The sequence below is a fragment of the Vespula pensylvanica genome, chromosome 3 (genome assembly GCF_014466175.1).
Source record: "Vespula pensylvanica isolate Volc-1 chromosome 3, ASM1446617v1, whole genome shotgun sequence".
Taxonomy (NCBI): Eukaryota; Metazoa; Arthropoda; class Insecta; order Hymenoptera; family Vespidae; genus Vespula; species Vespula pensylvanica.
Window position 1 is genome coordinate 1,330,602 of NC_057687.1, and position 6,804 is coordinate 1,337,405.

Genomic DNA, 6,804 nt, shown 5'->3' on the forward strand with positions numbered 1-6,804 from the left:
ATTAGTGATTATTCACATTTATGTATTATTAATTATCGTTATTATCTTTTTTCTGTCATTATTAAAATAGAAATTATATCTTTCGTATTTTTTTTTTTTATAAAACAAAAATTTTTTTGTAAATATATCTAAATACTTTTTAAGATTTATTAAGTAACAGTGGAATTGATTTTAGAAAGTGTACTGTATCTTTCGTATTTATTTTTATTATTGTTATTTTATTATCAATTATTATGTATTAGTAATTATTAATATTTATATATTATTAATTATTGTTATTATTTTTTTTATTATTGCTAAAACAAAAACTATATCTTTCGTATTATTTTATAAAACAAACATTTTTTATAAACATTTTTGAATATTTTTGTAAGATCAAATAATCTCTGAAACCCATTAAGTAACAGTGGAATAGATTTTACAAAATTTACTGTATTTATTCATTTCACGTAATAGCATTCGTATTTTTGTATTACTGCTGAAACAAAAAATTACTTGTTTAAATTCTTGACATACTTGACGCAGTACACTGATTTAACATCACTATCAAAGGATCAAAAATCTTCGTTCGCTTTCGAACACGTCACTTAATCTGAAATCACATTTTTGAGCCGTTGTATGTAACTTTATTTAATTATCAAATGCGATCGCAGATTGTACACATTCACGTGTATATACATATCCTCGCTCTCTCCCTTCTAATTATCTGAAATACAATCGAAATGCAAACCGTTTAAAAAGACATTTAAACGGCCGAGAAAATAGTCGGATTTAAATGCGACGACTAGGATTTCTTCGCTGCCAGCTGATTTATAATTCCAACGGACAAAGGTGACAAATCATTCTAATTTCACACACACACACACACACACACACACATACATATGTATATATAGGTATATATATGACTAATGACAATTCAAGAATTTTAACAAACAGCACACTCGTAAAATCATACCCGACAGGGCCTGGACTTAAATACAACAGAAGTTGTTTACTATTTATCGAAGAAACCGGACAAGGAGTGCCAAGCGTAACTGCACGTTATACGGTGCACGTGTTTTCCATTCGAACAGTATGCAGCGATGTTTTATTCGAAGAGAACGATTATCTTTGATGCATCGTGAGAAAAAAAAAAAAAAGAAAGAGAAAAGAACAGAAGAAAAGAAAGAAAAAGAAATTCTATTCTTAATTGCAATGATACGAGATAATTATTGCTGCTTAACGCATTATAAAATTTCGAAACTATTCAACAACAATAATTCGTTTAGTCGAGCCCAAATGAACAGGTCTTGAGTCAAGGTCCCAAGAGAAAGAATGAATGAGTAAGATAAAGCTAGAAATACATATTAAAAAAAAAAGAGAGAGAGAGACAGACAGAACGTTAGTTACGAATCTTCGATCGTAGTAACATTTAGGATATTACGTACACTGTTAGAGAAGAGAAAGACGACGAGAAGCAGCTGCGAGTTTTAAAACGGAGAACGGTGAACGTATTCAAAGAGAAAGCGACGACGAGAAGCTGCTAAAATTACTGGCGACGATGTACGAAGAAAGTAAAAAAAAAAGGACGAAGAAATATAAGAAGTGAAAGAGGAGAGATAGTTTAAGACAGGTTCGAAAACATTCGAAAGATTCACCCGTACGATCTCGTGCATTTTTATACTCGTCCCTTCTTTCTTTTCCACGTTCTCTTACCTTGTTTTTCCTTCGATAAGAGAGAAAGAGAGAGAGAGAGAGAGAGAGAGAGAGAGAGAGAGAGAGAGAAGTATCAGCTACTACTTTCGATCCTTTCGTTGCAGTCTCTACACCCCACTCAGCTTCCTTTTTTGCTTATCACCCTTTCGATGGAAGAAGGAGATCCTTTGAACTCTCTTCATTAACACCTGGATCGCCAGAGTCTCCTCTCATCCTCTTCCTCTCGCTCGATAGTATCCTTTGATTAACCTCTCTCTTGGTCTCTCTCTCTCTCTCTCTCTCTCTTTCTCTCTGTCTCTCTCTCTCTCTCTCTCTCTGTCTCACTCACTCTCTCTTTCTCTCTCTACGAAGCAGTGCAAAGTAATCCGCGTCGCGGACTTCTTCAAAAGAAATTTTTCCAACGGCTTCCTGCTGAATCGAAAACGAATAGGTTTGAGGTAAGAAAGGGACGAGGTTGGATAAGAGAAATAGAGATAGAAAGACAGAACGAAAGAACCTTCGCGACTTTTCTGCTTTCTCTAAAAAAAAAAAAAAAAGGGAAGAAAAAAGAAAAAGAAAAATAGAAAGAAAAGACAGAGAGAGAGAGAGAGAGAGAGAGAGAGAGAGAGAGAGAGAGAGAAGAGACGAGAGACCTTTTCCTTCGCGACCTTTGACCCTACGACGACCGTTTGATCGCACGACAAATTTGAAGATTTGATTTCCACGAGCGACCGAACCCTCTCGACTACTCCTGAGATCGTGACCTTGCGAGAATTCTTCTTCTCTACTTTCAAGAACGTCCCTGAATGTCCCTGAATATAAATCGATCGAAGACTTTTTCTTTTTTCTTATCATTCTGTTGTTCTTCTCTTTTTGTTCTTTGTTTTTCGTAACCTTTCTTTTTCTTTTCTTGTTTTAAATGCACTCGATATACTTGTTCGATATAGGTATGATATTAATTGTAATGGATGAACAAATCGAAATGGAATATACGTCGGTATATAGATATAGTCGAAGGTAAATTGGACTCGAGATCGGTTATAAAAATAACATCTAGGGTAAGAGACGTGCATTTTGCGGATCGAACGTCTTTATCACTGTCACCGAAACTCCCATATGGATCGTTTCCAAGCAGGCGAATCTAATATTAACGGAGCTCAGCCTTCCAGCTCACATTTGACTCCTTCCGAAAGCGACCAGAATCCTATATCATTTTTCACCTATCTATATACATACATACGTATATATATATATATATGTATGTATGTATGTATGTATATATGTATTTTGTCGATTTATCGCTACCTGTTCAAGGTTTCTACTATGTGAAATAAAAACGTATTACGATTGAACTTCTCGTAATTTCTGATCGTCGAGATCTAATAGAAATTTATCGTGAAGTTTAAAAGTTATGTATTAAGAAAGAAAAAAAAAAAAGAAGGAGAAAGAAGAAACAATACAAAAAAAAGGGAATAATAAAAAAATTAATAATTGAAAGAGAAGGAAAAGGAAAGAAGAGGAGGGACGAAGTTATGTATTAGGAAAGAAAAAAAGAAATAACAAAACCAAAAGAGAGAATAATAAAAAAATTAATAAACGAAAGAAGAAAAAAAAAAAGAAAAGAAAAAAGAGAATGAGGAGAATAATAAAAAAAATTAATAAATGAAAGGGAAAAAACAAAGGAAAAATAGAGAAAGGACGAAGGAAGGAATAATAATAATAAAAAAAAAAAAAAAAAAAGAAAAAAAGAAAGAAAGAGAGAAGAAAAGAAAAGAAACGAAAAAAGCTGTGAAAAGGAAAAATAGAATGAAAAAAACGAAAAATAGGATGGAAACAGAAAAAGATAGGAATCGTGCATGAGAGAATGTTTCGTGAAGCATCCCTATTCAATAAGGGAGATGCGCAATGATTTAGGTGAAACCAGGCTAGCCAAAAAAGGTGCAATAAATAGGAAAAGTTTACGTGCTTAGAATCCGACTACACGATTGCGTCGATTTCGAAAGGAGAAACGAATCAAAAAGGTTGGAAAGTAGAAAAAGGGAGAAAGCAGAAAGGGGAAGGAAGGTATTGAAGAACAGTAAGAGAGAGAAAGACAGACAGACAGACAGACAGACAGACAGAGAGAGAGAGAGAGAGAGGGAAATGGTGGACGGAAACAGCGGATACGAGACTTTCCTATGGAATAGATTTTCTTCCGTTTCTTTTCGGGAGCTTTGGAAAAGTGTGCTCGCGAGATCTCGACTGAGAGAGAAAGAGAGAGAGAGAGAGAGAAAGAGAAAGGTCTTTCGATTGAACCAAGTCGTCCGAAAATACGGCAGAGATAGGGCGGCATAATTCCAGCCTGATAAAACACGGATGATCGGTGAAAGAGATCTACCCTAGGTACCCAAACGCATACGTTTGTCTCCATTGTGTGCGTTTATGTTTGTGTTTGTATGTCTATGTATACTTTATATATATATATACGTATATACACACGTACACACTCATATATATATATATATATATATATGAGTCCGTATACTATATGATAGAATAAAAGAGAGAGTAAGAGAGAATAAGGTTCGTTCTTTTAGCATGGCCTTATCGGAGCTGAAAATCGACACTGGCTTATTGACGATACGATTTGAATGCACGGTTGGTTGTCTACTCCTGTAAAACACATGGCCACAAGCACACATACATACACAGACACATCAATTCCAACTCCTCGATCGTCACGTTGATTACGAGACTCGGAGATCGGCTTTCGAAGACTTGGATCAGGGAATTCGATTAATTAAATGGGATCTTACAAGGTCCGATCTCGTTTCTTTTCCCTGTGGTTCGAAACCTTCGCAGATCCTTCGCATCCCTTTTATCGTCGGATAAAGGACGATAAACGAAGACAGATAGTCTTACTTCTAGCTTTTTTCTTTTTCTTTTCGATCAGTTTCAAGTTTAGATCGTTCTTCGTTCTCGTTACGATAAAACTCGAACGATCCGAAAGCAGGGAAATTTGTTGAGTATAACACGATAACGCGAACAATGAAATCTCAAAAATCACACCTCGATGCTCGAGACCAAATGATTATTCTACGCGTTACTTGATGATGAAAGATGAGAGCTGCTGTTTTGCAAGGGGTTAGCAGGTGGAGGAGGTGAGGGTGAGGGGAGGAGGAGGGGGAAGGGGTGGGTCACACGCAGTTTTCGATTACGGTACGTCAAACGAATAGAAATGACGCTCTCGAGTGACCATTGAACGATACGAATATAATTTGAGTTAATCATATATCACTCGGCCCTGTCGTTCGGAGAGGCAAATAAAATCCTTCCGCAATATTTGATCGACATATTTGATCGTCATATTTAACCCCGTCAACAAAATTTTACTTCATTAAACAAATCCATATGCGCACTGCCTGGTTGGGAGCTTTAACCTTAGTGGTATAATACATACAACATGTCCATAGACGAGACATATATGTATACACACACACACACACACACATATATATATATGTACATATATACACGCAAACGTATTAAAATTCGAATTAGCTCTGGTAACATCGTCCTACTATTTTGTGTGAAAATTAATCGCCATACCAACGACCTACGATTCGGAGATGTTGGCCCACCGACACGATGAATTTTAACTAAATCGAAGGACAGTATTGCGGTCGAAAAATTTAACAATACAACCAACCAATACAACGGCAACAATAATGATAATAACGGATTTATTTCTCGGTATGGCACGTAATTTCATCAGCGAGCCACTCACGTTCTACCATCCTGATCGGACTTATCGATGCGGTTCGATCTGTGCTACAAATCGAAGCACGAAATTAAATAAATCAAGAGGGAGCAGTCACCCTATCTATCGGGGTTCGATATCTCGGATTTATCTACGATCGTTCTAGGGCTCGTTGATGTCCCTAGATATCTTTTTTTCCTTCTTATATACGGGTGTACAAAAAAGTTACGACCAAACTAATACTATATGTATCACTGACGTCGAACAGTTGACAAAAATTCTAAGTATAAATTTATGTTAGCAAAATGTTTAATTGAAAAGATATGTGTTTTTCAAGATATATTTATAATTTCTTGTACCAATTATAAAAAAATTTTTTAAAATTCCACCCACTGCAAGAATGATGGATTCCATTCGTCGAATTAATGATTATCGAACTCTTCAATTTCAATTGTGTTAAAATAATAATAAATTGAATAGTTTGAATACATTCTCAAATTTCATATTTCGCAAGGAATCGTTGAGAATTATAATACTTAAAACAAATTAGAAAGAAAGAGTTCGGTAATCACTATCACGAATATTTTTTATAATCGTCGTAATGAATTATAAATATCTTTAAAAGTATATATCTTTTTAATAAAACATTTTTCGAGATAAGTTTATCTGAACTTTTTTCAATTATTTGATTTCGGTAATACGCGGTATAAGTTTGGTCTCAAGCTTTTTGAACACCATATGTATCGTTACTCAAAACTATTCTCTTATAATTTATTACGTACTTTATTTAACAATAATCTTGTAACCTTCTCATTTCTATTTCGATCGTAAAAATGTCAAACTATTAATTTTCTCAATTTTTAATTACCACGCGTTTTAAATTATACCGAAGTTATAATCTAATTACATCGATGCTTCTAATATCTCTGCGATCTTTTCATTTATCTATATTTCAACGAATCTCCGTATTTTACGTATTTACGATTTCACTTCTATAGAAACAAAGAAAGGGTACGATAGAAAAAACATTTTTGATAGCTCCGAGAGAAGAGAGATCGAACGAAAAATTGAGATTTTTCTACTCGCACATTTTTCACTTCTCTCTCTCTCTCTCTCTCTCTCTCTCTCTCTCTCTCTTCCGTTTTCAAAGCTTTTTCTCTTCAATGAAACTCCGACTTCGTTGTGCTCTCGCACAAGAATCAATTGCAAGCGAGAGAGAGAAAGAGAGAGAAAGTGAATATGAAAAAGAGAGAGAGAGAGAGAGAGAGAGACATAGAGAAATAGAGAGAGAGATAGAGATAGAAAGAGAGAGAGAAAGAGAGAGAGAGAGACATAGAGAGGTAGATAGATAGATAGATAGATATAGAGAGAGAGAGAGAGAGAGAGAG

The 6,804-nt window shown here is 34.9% G+C and overlaps 1 protein-coding gene across 10 annotated transcripts in view; it reads left to right on the top strand.

The window, feature by feature from the left end:
• The window catches only part of LOC122627550 (teneurin-m), a 674,747-nt gene that overhangs the window by 456,136 nt on the left and 211,807 nt on the right, over window positions 1-6,804 (top strand). The window lies entirely within an intron of this gene.